Source organism: Dysidea avara, chromosome 6 (genome assembly GCF_963678975.1).
Source record: "Dysidea avara chromosome 6, odDysAvar1.4, whole genome shotgun sequence".
Lineage (NCBI taxonomy): Eukaryota > Metazoa > Porifera > Demospongiae > Dictyoceratida > Dysideidae > Dysidea > Dysidea avara.
The window spans coordinates 5416630-5431701 of NC_089277.1; the positions used below are offsets into that span (position 1 = coordinate 5416630).

The window sequence follows — 15072 nt, forward strand, 5'->3', positions numbered from 1 at the left end:
ATTTCTTGCAGTATGTTTGCTAGTCATATGTAACTATGTTACAAAAAGACCAAGTACAAGAAAAATGGACTGAAGTAACTTTAATGAAAAGGTCGCAACTAAGTGAGGTTTTACTGTAACATGAAGTTTTGGCTGCTTTTGACTTTCAATGTTTTCTATTTCTGCCTTCCATTTCAATTGTCCCCTTTTTTCTTAGCAGAAAATGGTGAGTTAACCTGCTCGAGATGTTACATATAATGCACCTATCAATGTATTGCCCCACTACCCCCCCCCCCCCCCTCGGGCATATATGGGGCTATAGTGGGGATTTGACACAGCCGAATGTCAAATGCCCCATAGTAGGGCAAACCTATCGTGTCAAATCCCCACCGTTGGCCCTAGTTGCAATGCGGGATTTACTCGGGATTTGACATAGCAAAGCAAAAAAATATTTGGGTGTTTACTGAATGATCGTCAAATGCCCCATAGTGGGACAGCAGTTTCGTGTCAATTCCCCCTGTAAAGCCCAACTTACGCCCGAGGGGGGGGTGGTGGGGCAATACATTGATAGGTGCATAACACTGTTGAAACACTGGGTAGTAGATATCCTTGATGCGAATGCTGCAACTCTCAATATTGTGGTGTATATACAAGTACATCATGTAAAGCTAATTCCCATCTTACAGCTATGTATTAAACCATGTTGTTCTGTGTTACAGATGGAGTTGATTCAATAGCTACTCCTACTGCTGTCAGTGACAAAGTAAGTATCATGATGAATGGCATGTCAAGTTCTCCAAGTAACATGATTTGAGTAAGCTGCTTTAGATTCATTCCAAACTTGGCATAAGAATTTTGAAATATTGTATGATATACAGAAAATTTTTACACACATACACTTAGTCGATAAGCCAACTAGAAAACTACCACAATTAACCAGCTTAATTATTTGTTGGACAGCACAGACTCCTTGAACATGTATAAGTATATTAATACACATGTATAATACGGATGTGTAATATATACATATACATTTTTGTGTAGTTTGTTTGTAACAACTTACTATTTTGTTATGTAGCAGGGCTTAGATGTGGAATCACTGTTAACAATAGCCTTATCAGGCATAGATGTTATTTACGATGAAGTCGTCAGCTATGAAAAGTCCAAAGGGATTTATTATATGTCTTCAAATGACGTTGCCAAGTCATTACAAACAGAAGAGAGTATTTATGATACTCCATATAGTCACATAGGGGACTGTGGTCCAATATACTGTGTGCCTGCTGATGATGAAAAGAAAATTTATGAAGAATTTGCAGGAAAAAAGTTTCGGAAATTACTCCACAAAGAAATCAAGTAAGGCAAACTAGTATGAATATACTGTGAAGGATGCTAGTCACCCAAAGTACAACTTTAACTTCTATGATCCCTACTAGCTTGTAAGGTTTCTAGTTGTTTTTTTTCCCACACTTATTGATACATATGCATCAATGACCTACTAGACTTATCAATCACCATTGGTTACTTTTAATAATTATTAAGATCAAGTTACTGATGTTGAACCTATTACATGTAACATCATATCAAAACTACAGCTGTATATACAAGCTTCACATTACAGCATTTATACACAATTTACCACTGCAAATAAGGTTAACAGACAAGGAAGCCTGTGTTTGGTTGGGATTAAATGAATTAGAACCCATGATCAATAATATTCAATACCATCAAACGTGTGCATGTTGATCACACAGTTGCTACTTTCAGGTGCTACTTGGAGTTTCTTGTGCTGAACCCTGTCACAGAGATTGAATTCACTGTAAACATATCAAAACACTCGTTGTTTGTTGCTTGTCATACATCGCTCATTGTTTGTTGCTTACCATGGATTGCTCATTGTTGCTCATCATGCATTACTCGTTGTTGGTTTCTTGTCATACATTGCTCATTAATTATTGTTTATCATGTGTTGCCTATTATTTGTTGCTAATCATGCATCACTCACTGTTTGTTGCTAATTGTGCAGTGCTCACTGGCTATCACTTCATTGTTCCATACTTAGGGTTTCTCTCTACCACTACCATGCTAGCAAAGTTTTGGGGGAAACTGGGTGCAGTCAAGCTGTTTGATTTGACTTAGATATACAGCAGCTAGTTTCCTAACTAAGGCAGATATTGATACAGGTGCACTTAGCTCCTAGCATCCTTGGCTGCCTGATTTAACCCCAAAGTATGTATATAGTGCCAGCACATCCCACGTAACGGTAGTGCATGTGGGCCAAGCTGACGTAGGATGTTAACTTATACAAAAAGGAGAGGAGGTTTAATATGTACATAGATACTTGTAAATACAAAAAATTAGACACTACATGTATTATAGATGTGTAGTACTGCAGTATAATTATCATACAGTATGATAGTACTGTATAGTAGGGACCACAAAGGAGTAGGCATGGCCACAAAATAAAATCACCCAAAAAACAGCCCAATTTCCCCTGACGATGATGAGTTAGGTAAAACTAAGCCCAAACAAGCTTTCAGATTGACCCGAAACGCTTTCAACAAGTTGCTATGGAATTTTAAAATATATATTTAGCAGAATTTTCTAGTGACTGACTGACTGAGTAACTGACTGATGCCTTCAGACAAGTGTAACTCGATAACGGCTAAGGCTACGGGCTTGATTTTTTCACTGTTTGATGTCACTTCGGCCCAACAGGTGCCTTTTGGCATATTGCAGTACGTACAATGCATTCTTCATGGACTTACCGGTGTCCTCCTTTGTGTCCCATTTATTTTTGCTGACAGCGAAAAGTGTTGATTTGATGATAGCATGTGATGGCTTCCCTTCATAATGGAAATCGTCCATATTTGTCATAGTAGCTATTTTGATTGGAGAGGCACTTTTCAAACAGTTCTTGATTCGTACTGCTGTGTAACAGGTTGAACATAGCCAACAAGGAAGCGTAATGGATACTTCACTTTTCATATGATATAATTGATGACTGGGGCACGGCGGCACCATTTCTTTTGGTATGCATGGATTGCAAAGGTGCTTTTCTTGATTCAAAATTAGTACTGCCACGATATATCATTATATCGATAATATCGATATAACAAGGTGGTGATATAGCCAATGAGTTATATTGATATAGTATAATGATGTGGGGGCGGCCAGACATATGGTATTTGGCATTTAATTAAGTTATGTGTTGATGGTTTAGTGGTGGTAACATGCCAACCCCAAAGTAAATTGTGAGGTTTGTATGAAATGCCAGCCACTTGTCTCAACTATATAGCAGTACTAAAATGCGTTTAAAACCTGGTAAACAAGAGTACCTTTACTTGTGGTATACATCCACCTTAAATTTTAGCTTAAAATGAGGAGTATGTACATGTTTGCCTTGCAAATGTTACAGTTAGTTCTATATCGTGATATATCTTCATATCGTGATATAAACCTTGGTGATATATGATATAAATTTTTCTATAATTATCATGGCAGCATTATTCAAAATGCTACATAATGGGTTGAACATAGCTGACAACGAAACGTAATGGATACTTCACTTTTCAGACGATAATTGATATAGCTGAGGCACACTGTGCCATTTCAGATGCGGTATGCATGGGTTCACCAGTCATAATAATTATTTGCAAAAAAAGTTAACAAACAAGTAGACAGAAAAATTTGGAATTTTCAACTAGAGTAGGGACCATAGCACATTGATAAAAGGTACTGAAACAAGCTGGAGTAGTGCACGATATTAAATGTGACCAGATTTTACAAAACCGATCCAAATCGCACATCAGGCAAAATCAAACTAACACCACTAGTGGATAGGTACTACTAGTTTTGACCCTCAGTACTACTCAAACTACTCGAGGCTGGTTTTAACAGACGTCTTTTCTGGGTGGTGTGGAGCACTCAAATGGCGGTTTCAGGCCTTGTGAAGGACCTGGCTTGGCAAGAATCAGTGGTTTACTGGTGGACAGCCTTATAATGTTGGCCAGACGTTTTCTCTGTTGATTTTGCTACATATCAGCCACTAAGAAGCCAGCACAGCCCTGTAATCTCGTGTCTGGACTCCAATCGTGGCCTGCCTCCATTTTGAGGTCTATCTCTTTCCCTCCCCGCCACCCCCACCCTCCACCCCTTTGTGAGCACTCGTGATACTACTTCGCTCGTCCAACTGCTCAGATTTTCTATCTTATTTGGCGGGAAACTCCACAAGCAGCTACAAGTACTGGAAGTGGCCTGAAAGGTAACAGATTGATGCATCTTTTGTGTAAATTTCACACGCGTGCTTGCTATCCTTGGAGACTTATTCTGGCTTCAATTCTTTAAAACCATTTATCTCAAAACTTCTAATGTGCAATTTGGATCGTTTTTCCAAAATCCAGTCACAATAAGAAGTTTTATATCCCTAGTACGGATATAACACTTCTTATTGTTTTACTGTGATTGAATATCAAAAATAAGTGCACTACTCCAGCTTGTTTCAGTACTTTTATCAATGTGCTATGGTCCCTACTCTAGTTGAAAATTCCAATTTTTTTCTGCGTACTTGTATTGTTTAATTGGTAGGAATTATTTGGCAAATGGGTTCTTTATTCACTGGCATTAGCCATCAAGTCACAATAATATTAGTGGGTTTTCATTTAGTGCATCGAATTTTACCAATTTGTATATGTTAGATACCCACTGGAGGTTTTTTAGTAGGTTTGACAACCCGAGGGTGCGGTTTGGTCACTAATTAATGCTCACCGAGATGCCAAACCAAGTACGAGGGTTTCAACCTACTAAAAAACAACAGTGGGTATCTAACCTATTTAGAAAGCAGCTCGTTACCAGCACTAACAAAAGAAGCACTGAGTCACGCTAGGTAAGGTCCTTTACAGCATGTTTGTGTGTGCCGCCGGCTTAGTGGCCAGGTTAGTGTTGTTTTAGCAACTGTTATTTAGTTCCAAGGCTTGTTTACTAGCTAATACAAGCTGGCCACGAAGCGACAAACTTTATTACAACTGGCCACGAAGCGACAAGATTTATAACAACTGGCCATGAAGCAACAAGCTTTATTACAACTGGCCATGAAGCGACAAGCTTTATTACGTGACAAGCTGTATTACAACTGGCCACGAAGTGACAAGCTTTATAACAACTGGCCACAAAGTGACAAGTTTTATGACAACTGGCCACAAAACATCAAGCGTTATTACAACTGGCCATGAAGCGACAAATGTTACAAACAGGTGCAATAACACAGCTGAAGTGTGTTGATGGTCTAATGGTGACAGTGCTGAAAAGCAGACAAACGAAAATATACTTGCTGTAAACTCAGCAACACCAGCAGTTTCACATAGTAGTGAATCTGGAGCATTGTTGGGGTAACTGTAATATGCATCGAGCAGCTGGCTTGCTCAGTTTGATGGCTAGCTTGGTCAAGTTCTGGTATGGTTGATGAAGGTAAAAACCCAAATCTCACTTAACCATACAACCACTAATTAAATCAGTGACATAGAAAACTCTTTGAAGTGTTGTTGAATTTACCAAAGCAGTCTCATGTGACAACAGGTCTCTAAATGAAACTTAGAGCCCTCACCTCAGGCCTCTAAGTTGTATTAATAACCTCATTAACTGTGTCAACATCAAAGAGAATTATCCATGCTGCTTTCTAAACTAATTTAGACTCCTTACCAATTAAACCATATATATAGTACCTACATAATTGTATTATATTTCTTAATCTACTTGCATCACAGGGTTGGTGAGAAATTAGGATCAGGAGAGTTTGGAATAGTTGCTCGTGCCATGTGGAAGCCTACCTCACGCAAGAAAGTGGAAGTTGCTGTGAAGACTTTAAATGAAAACGTTAGTACTAAGGATAGAGTGCGATTCCTCCAGGAGGCTGCCATAATGTGCCAGTTTGATCATGAGAATGTGGTCAAGCTTCATGGTGTAGTGACAGATGAACCTGTCATGATTGTATTAGAATATGTGTCCAGAGGAGACCTAAGGAATCTGTTAATACAGCTTCAACCTTCGTGAGTAAAAGCACATACTGTGTGTGACTAACTGCATGTGTGATTAAAACTAAACCATATTTGGTAGATTGGAATTTATAGCACCCCAAAATTCAGCTAAAGCCATGTGCTACTTTCTTTTCCTTTATATTGCCTTTTTCAAAGCTTGATTGTATAAATTTTAAAGCTTGATTGTATAAATTTTAACTTTTCCTGTTATGGCAATGTGGTGGCTTGGATAACTGCGGTTGGGTCTGGTGTGTGCAAAACTCTTAGTATAGGTATTGCACAGGGTGTGTTGTCTTCTCCAAGCCTTGTGAAATGTCTTCCACCATCGTCCCTCATTAACTGCCTACCCACCACTCCTATAAGAGTGTTTGTGGTATGGAAACCATGCTGACATCTGACATCACTATATGTAATACAAGATAAGGGTTTTGTATACAGTGTGCTTTTAATAGTGACTGTATGGGCCTGCAAAAATAGGACATGTGCATGGACACATAAATTTGTGTATTTATTTAAACTTTCATGACTCGTAACATTTTATAGCATCATGCTATTACCATTTTCAACCCTTATTAAACCTTTAATTGGCTATATAATACAAGTTTCAGACTGTAAATATTCTCTTCCAGTATTAAGATATAACCTGTTGTATGGTGGGGTGTAGTTTGTACCCACATGCTCTATTTTCATAGGCCTGGTCACTAATATATTTTTAATTTGAATGGTACAACAGCATCTTCTACAAAAAAAGTTGCAAGTGTAACTGTAAAATGTTATATTTGTCAGGTTTTTCTTTTAAACCACTCACAAAAAGAAAATGTTATCATGTAGTGATGATTTGTGTATGCCTCTAGAATTGGAACCAGTGTTCATGCAAAGCTACCATTACTTCTGCTAAAGTTTTGTCAAGAGATTGCAGCAGGAATGGCTTACCTTAGTGGTAAACAGTTTGTTCACAGAGATTTGGCTACAAGGAATATTCTTGTTTCTGAATCTGTTACATGCAAGGTATGTAGTTATTGAACTAATGAATGGAAACTTTATTATTGTTTACTGTATTGTAAAAAGATTGCTGATTTTGGAATGTCGCGTGATCTACTTGATGAAAACTACTATGTCACATCGGGAGGGAAAATACCAGTAAAATGGACAGCTCCTGAGGTATTTGTTGGGTTTTTGTCGTAATGTTTCACACGTTTTTGTGACTCAGGCAATACACTTTAGCAAGTATTCTTGTCAAAGTGATGTGTGGAGTTATGGTATTGTACTATATGAAATATGGAGTTTGGGACGTGAGCCATATGAGTGGTTGAACCTTATCGAAGTAAGCAGCAGACACAAGGTACTCACATGTTTATAATACTATGAACCATTCAGTCAGTGGAGAAACTTGATACTGGATTCAGACTCCAACCACCTCCTGGTTGTCCCAGAACTATATACCGAGTAATGATTAAGTGTTGGTACGTATGTGTGTACTCTATGTATGTTATTAAGGACAATCACAATACGTATGTTAAGACTTTACACTGATCAAAGGAGCCAACCAAACTACATCTGTAATGTAAGGTAATTGGCCACTTCCCCTGGCTACATCTGTGGCTAGCTATTTATGTTAAAGTTTTGATTGTGGGAATCTATAATTATTATTGCTCGTGTGATTATTATGCACGACTTGGATTTTTGCCATAAAACCACTTAGACGGAAGTGTTGTTTCATCTTTGCTATCCTACAAGTTGGGAAACGTTAGGTTGAATTGAAAACTAGTGCTATATAACTTATTCAGAATCGAAGTGTTTTGGTACATTGCTGAATACAGACTGCACCCACATCACAGGTAACAATACAACAAAACATGCCCCTCAGGGCTTTAGTAAACATTGTAATGATCCTTAACAGCTAACATGCTTAACCCATACTGCCAAGCTGTTATGGTAATTAGAGAAATGAGGCTGATTTTTTGGGTGGGCAAGAAGATCAAACCTCCGCTATACAACACTACCATACTGTATGATGTACAATAATAATTTCACAGCACAATATTAGAAGAAATGGCATAGATATAATTATATGTATTCACATAATCTATGGCATTTCTTCTAATATCGTGCTGTGAAACTGTTTTTACTGTGTTAGTGGGATGATCAAAATTATTGTTACTGAATGTACTTCAGGGACCCTGAACCATTATTAAGGCCACAATTTGGACAGATCACAAAACTACTGGCTGGTAATCATAGCTACTTGTTGGGCTGGTCTGATGAAGACAAGAAATATGGTGGTGAGGATGCTATGAAGTTAGGAAGTCGTTTGGAGTGTGCCAACAATCTTTATTATGACCTGCAGATGAAGTATAAAGAATTACAATAAGTGTTTGAGTCTTTATTGAATGGACTCTAAGCATTTTTGAACAAATATTTTTTTTGCAAATTATTTTAAAATGTTTTATTGGATTAACCCAAGTATTTGGATATTACTTTGCATTCACTTGTTAGTAGCTACACAAATGCATTAAACTCTACATACTGCAAAGCAGCACAAGGCCAGTGCATGTACAGTATAGCAATGTTATATTATAGGAATGATAACAGGAGATGCAATGAGGTTCAGATCTATTTGCATACACATGTACACTTACACAGAGCACTACATATACAAAATATGTACAGCAAGTATGATGTATGTGGCTTAAGGGGTCTAACATGCCCTAACAGAATTTGAGCTATGTATTGTACTGGAAAATGGATAAACAATGCTTAAATTTTATTAAACTTTTGAAGGGTAAATGCCTGTGCTATTCAATTCATTTATCAATTTACACATGCAACAACAATGCTAGATTGATTGGTGCAGCTAGCTTTCTAGCCTGATCTTTCCAAAATTTCCAGAAAAACAGTTCTATATTTGTGTAAAAAATTAAGGCCAAGGAATGAATGGATACTTATAAACAAGGTACACCGACAAATATAACCAAATTTTAAATTGTTCAATATATAAAACATGGTAGCTACAGTAGTATGGACAGAGTAGCTTTATGAGCATTTAACGTTTCATGATTGGATTATACTCCAGTGTGCCATTTCAGTCCAACTTCGCATGCATCAATAGAGACCTCCATGCAGGTGGTACCAGATCATATCCCACAAAGGCTGGAACTACAATCCAATGGGTTACTAGTCCTACTATCAGGAACTGCCTGGAGAGATTGTGGATAGTACACTTCCCAGATCTAAAGCTGCATCTCCAGACAAGTTGATATTACATTTCATCATGCAGTTCAGCTTGTTATGTTACAATGGATTTGCAGCACTGCATTGTGAAAAAAGAGGAATATAAGATGGTATATCTAATGGCTTAAATTATACAAATCTCAGTATAGTCTTGCATTATACTAACTATCTTATACTTTAGTATAAACCCCATCTTATATTATGGGAAACAGATTATATTTTAGTTTAATACACATTCTTTTGCTATGGCTTTGTTTATTTAACTAAATGTGATAACTGACATTTTAACTTCACCATCTCATTATTCATGGACTTTTGTTTATGCAGAGACAGCATGTGACTTAAGATTTTTTTACTGTATCAAACAAGTCATGATTAGGCACCAGCCTATTATGCTGGCATAATTTTGAGCATAATAGGTGCCTGAAAGCATCAAGCATAATGCTAGCATATTAGGCAAAATAATTGTCATACTGTAAGCAAAAATGCATGCCACAGAAAAACTGAGAATGGCTACTTACAATAATAGAACAGTCGAAGCCACTGATATGGTAATAAGTAGTTATTTGACATGACTGTTATTATAGTTTACAATGTAGCTAAATTCTTAATGCACAACAAGCACTTTTACATTTAACCAATTGTTGATAAGCCAAAGTTTATCATTATCCATTAGAAAGTAACAAAACATGGGAACTATGGCAAAAATTTTGAGCATTATGAGCATAATAGGCAAATTTTTTTAGCACTGCAGCATAGCATAATAAGCAAAATTAAAAGCACAATAGGCTGGTGCCTAGTCATGATGATTTTACAATACGTACACAGTCTGTTATTAAATCAGTATAGCTAGCTTTGTTGTGATAGCTAATTTTACCGTATTTCTGTAAATATAAGCTGCGAGAAATTTTCACAAGTTAAATATTTTTCACCGGTGTCCTCAAGCGACGAAAGTTTTTTAACAATGAATTATGTAGCTTTATTAATTCGTTAAAATTATACTGTCCCAGGGGCGGATCTAGAGGGAGCTTTGGGGGCTGAAGCCCCCCCCCCCCCCCCTTCATATTTGGGCTTTACTTGATCAATATGCTGAGTATTACAGGGGTGGATCTAGGATTTATAAAAGGGAGGGGGCTAACTCATGGTACTAATACTCTCTTGGGTATAGAGGTGTGCGGAGCATGCTGGAACTAGGGGGGTCTGGGGGAATGCCCCCCCAGGAAAATTTTGAAAAATAGATGCTAAAATACTGCAATTTGGAGACATTTCCACATAAAATTCATAATATTTTATTTTTATATACTGCCTTTAGATTATAGGTATGCACATATGGCTCTCTGAAGCATTTTGCTAATGGAAAAGTTTGGGTAGGTACAGAAAACCAAGTACATGATGCACCCCTCGCACAATTGCACAACACTGAATAGGTGCATGTTAGAATAATAATGTTGAAAGTGGAAAACTTTGAAATTTGAATGATACAAGATTGAATCTGAGAGCATTTTCAATGGAAAAATTGTGAACCTGAATAAAGTATTGCCATACATATTAATTACACAAGTAGATGAATGAAGTCCTTTAAACAGACCAATTCACTTCATTGTATGCATAGATGCAGGCAGATTTGGAAAAATTCCATAACAGAACCAGCTACATGTTTCCAGTGAATGTTCTATCAGAGTAGTTCACTGACTGCTCTATTAGAGTATCTCGATCTTGTACACCTCCAATACTGATCCGGGTCCTTGTTGCATAAACTTTAGCATAAATCCACTGATAATACCTTGGAAAGATGTTTATAAGGTGTTTTTATGAGTATTTGTATTATTAGTGATCATGTAATTATGCTAAGACAAAATTTCATTATAATCCTCAGCATATTGATCAAGTAAAGCCTAAATATGAATGGGGGGGGGGGGCTTCAGCCCCCAAAGCCCACCCCCCCGGATCCGCCCCTGTATTATAATGAAATTGTTGTCTTAGCATAATCATATGATCACTAAAAATACAAATACTCATAAAACCACCTTATAAACATCTTTCCAAGGTATTATCAGTGAATTTATGCTAAAGTTTATGCTACAATGACCCGGATCAGCATTGGAGGTGTACAAGATCGAGATACTCTAAAACATGTAGCTGATTCTGTTATGGAATTTTCCAAATCTGCCTGCACCTATACATACAATGAAGTGCATTGGTCTGTTTAAACGGCTTCATTCATCTACTTGTGTAGTTAATATGTATGGCAATACTTAATTCAGGTACACAATTTCCATTGAAAATGCTTTCAGATTCAATCTTTCATTGTTCAAATTTCAAAATTTTCTGCTTTCAACATTATTATAATTCTAACATGCACTTATTCAGTGTTGTGATATTGTGAGAGGGGTGCATCATGTACTTGGTTGTCTGTACCTACCCAAACTTTTCCATTAGCAGAGAGACATACCTATAATCTAAAGGCAGTATATAAAATATCCACAGGCAGAAAATATTATGAATTTTATGTGGAAATGTCTCCAAATTGCAGCATTTTAGCATCTATTTTTCCTGGGGGAGCATGCCCCCAGACCCCCCTAGTTCCAGCATGCAAAGCATGCTGGGAAGTGTGCTTCACACACCTCCACCCAAGAGATCAGTACCTTGAGTTAGCCCCCCCCTTTATAAATCCTAGATCCGCCCCTGTGTTTAGGGCAAATCTGAGTGAAATCCTCTGAAGTATGTACAAATTATGGCGTAGTTACAAAACACTGTAATTTTAACACTAAAATTGATTCTCCTCCTGCAGCAAATTGTGAAATTCCCCCAAAAATCTTGTAATGGCTTGTAATGGCATTATCTTTAAAAGTATTCCTAGAATTTCAAGCAATTATGGAAAGAGAATTTTTATTTTCATGGGTCTGTTCTGTGAACAATTTAAGATCTGCTGTTTTAGAAACTGCTTGTTTAAAAAGTTGTATTTTCATTAACTTGTTTTGTATGCGTGTGTATGCCTGTTGTATTTATTATTGTAGTTGTTTAGTGTATGTGTGTGTTTGTGTTTTGTATTTCGCTTTATTGTATTTTACTTTTAATCTTTACAGGGCTCCACTGAAAATCAGTATTCAGTTACTGAGTGGATCCCCTGTAAAAAGTTACAATTAAAAGTATGTACACAATTTTTTTTTGGAATGACTACTATGGCTTCAAAGGAGGAGATGAAAGCTTTTCATACACAATTGTTAGGAAAACATGGTTTGGTGGCGTGCGCGAACTACAGGCGATCACGTGACTATCCGTACTGAGCCGGAACAGATGAAAGTCTGAGAGCAGAGAAAGGTCAAGAGAAGCCTAAATCAGCCGGGAAGCGGTATCGTTCATCGGATCGAGACATTGCTCAGATAATTCACTAAATGGTACGTACGTAGCTACAGTAATTAGCATTTTAGACAGTAGCCATTAGAGACAGGATGTTATCCGTAACACGGATAATGGGATTTTACTAGTATACTAATAATTCTAACCACCTTGTGTATAGAGACTATAGCCTACCTGTCTACACAGTCTATAGTGACTAACCTGTCTATATAGTCTATAGTGACTAACCTGTCTATATAGTCTATAGTGACTAACCTGTCTACACAGTCTATAGTGACTAACCTGTCTACACAGTCTATAGTGACTAACCTGTCTATATAGTCTATAGTGACTAACCTGTCTATACAGTCTACAGTGACTAACTTGTCTATACAGTCTATAGTGACTAACCTGTCTATATAGTCTATAGTGACTAACCTGTCTATATAGTCTACAGTGCCTAACCTGTCTATATAGTCTATAGTGACTAACCTGTCTATATAGTCTATAGTGACTATCCTGTCTATATAGTCTATAGTGACTAACCTGTCTACACAGTCTATAGTGACTATCCTGTCTATATAGTCTACAGTGACTAACCTGTCTATATAGTCTACAGTGACTAACCTGTCTGTATAGCCTATAGTGACTAACCCGTCTACACAGTCTATAGTGACTAACCTGTCTATACAGTCTACAGTGACCAGCTTGTCTATATAGTCTACAGTGACTACCCTGCCTATATAGTCTATAGTGACTAACCTGTCTATATATAGTCTATAGTGACTAACCTGTCTATACAGTCTATAGTGACTAACCTGTCTATACAGTCTATAGTGACTAACCTGTCTATATATAGTCTATAGTGACTAACCTGTCTATACAGTCTATAGTGACTAACCTGTCTATATAGTCTACAGTGACTAACCCGTCTACACACAGTCTATAGTGACTAACCTGTCTATACAGTCTATAGTGACTAACCTGTCTATATAGTCTACAGTGACTAACCCGTCTACACACAGTCTATAGTGACTAACCTGTCTATACAGTCTATAGTGACTAACCTGTCTATACAGTCTATAGTGACTAACCTGTCTATACAGTCTATAGTGACTAACCTGTCTATATAGTCTACAGTGACTAACCCGTCTACACACAGTCTATAGTGACTAACCTGTCTATACAGTCTACAGTGACTAGCTTGTCTATATAGTCTACAGTGACTACCCTGTCTATATAGTCTATAGTGACTAACCTGTCTATATATAGTCTATAGTGACTAACCTGTCTATACAGTCTATAGTGACTAACCTGTCTATATATAGTCTATAGTGACTAACCTGTCTATACAGTCTATAGTGACTAACCTGTCTATAGAGTCTACAGTGACTAACCCGTCTACACACAGTCTATAGTGACTAACCTGTCTATACAGTCTATAGTGACTAACCTGTCTATACAGTCTATAGTGACTAACCTGTCTGTATAGTCTATAGTGACTAACCTGTCTATACAGTCTATAGTGACTAACCTGTCTATACAGTCTATAGTGACTAACCTGTCTGTATAGTCTATAGTGACTAACCTGTCTATACAGTCTATAGTGACTAACCTGTCTTTACAGTCTATAGTGACTAACCTGTCTGTACAGTCTATAGTGACTAACCTGTCTATACAGTCTATAGTGACTAACCTGTCTGTATAGTCTATAATGACTAACCTGTCTATATAGTCTATAGTGACTACCCTGTCTATATAGTCTATAGTGACTAACCTGTCTATATATAGTCTATAGTGACTAACCTGTCTGTATAGTCTATAGTGACTAACCTGTCTATATATAGTCTATAGTGACTAACCTGTCTATACAGTCTATAGTGACTAACCTGTCTATATATAGTCTATAGTGACTAACCTGTCTATACAGTCTATAGTGACTAACCTGTCTATAGAGTCTACAGTGACTAACCCGTCTACACACAGTCTATAGTGACTAACCTGTCTATACAGTCTATAGTGACTAACCTGTCTATACAGTCTATAGTGACTAACCTGTCTATACAGTCTATAGTGACTAACCTGTCTGTATAGTCTATAGTGACTAACCTGTCTATACAGTCTATAGTGACTAACCTGTCTTTACAGTCTATAGTAACTAACCTGTCTGTACAGTCTATAGTGACTAACCTGTCTATACAGTCTATAGTGACTAACCTGTCTGTATAGTCTATAATGACTAACCTGTCTATATAGTATATAGTGACTACCCTGTCTATATAGTCTATAGTGACTAACCTGTCTATATATAGTCTATAGTGACTAACCTGTCTGTATAGTCTATAGTGACTAACTTGTCTATATAGTCTACAGTGACTACCCTGTCTGTATAGTCTATAGTGACTAACCTGTCTATATAGTCTATAGTGACTACCCTGTCTATACAGTCTATAGTGACTAACCTGTCTGTATAGTCTACAGTGACTAGCTT

General features: G+C 37.2%; 2 protein-coding genes across 2 annotated transcripts in view; both read left to right on the forward strand.

Annotated features, from left to right (window-relative positions):
* Nucleotides 1-15072, forward strand: part of LOC136257622 (uncharacterized) — a gene marked incomplete in the record, with an annotated part of 245226 nt that overhangs the window by 54309 nt on the left and 175845 nt on the right.
* LOC136257627 (uncharacterized) overlaps nt 12507-15072 on the forward strand; it is a 106714-nt gene continuing 104148 nt past the window's right edge. The window contains exon 1 of the mRNA XM_066050881.1: nt 12507-12640. The gene's annotated coding sequence lies outside the window, so the exon portion shown is untranslated. The remainder of the gene's footprint in view (nt 12641-15072) is intronic.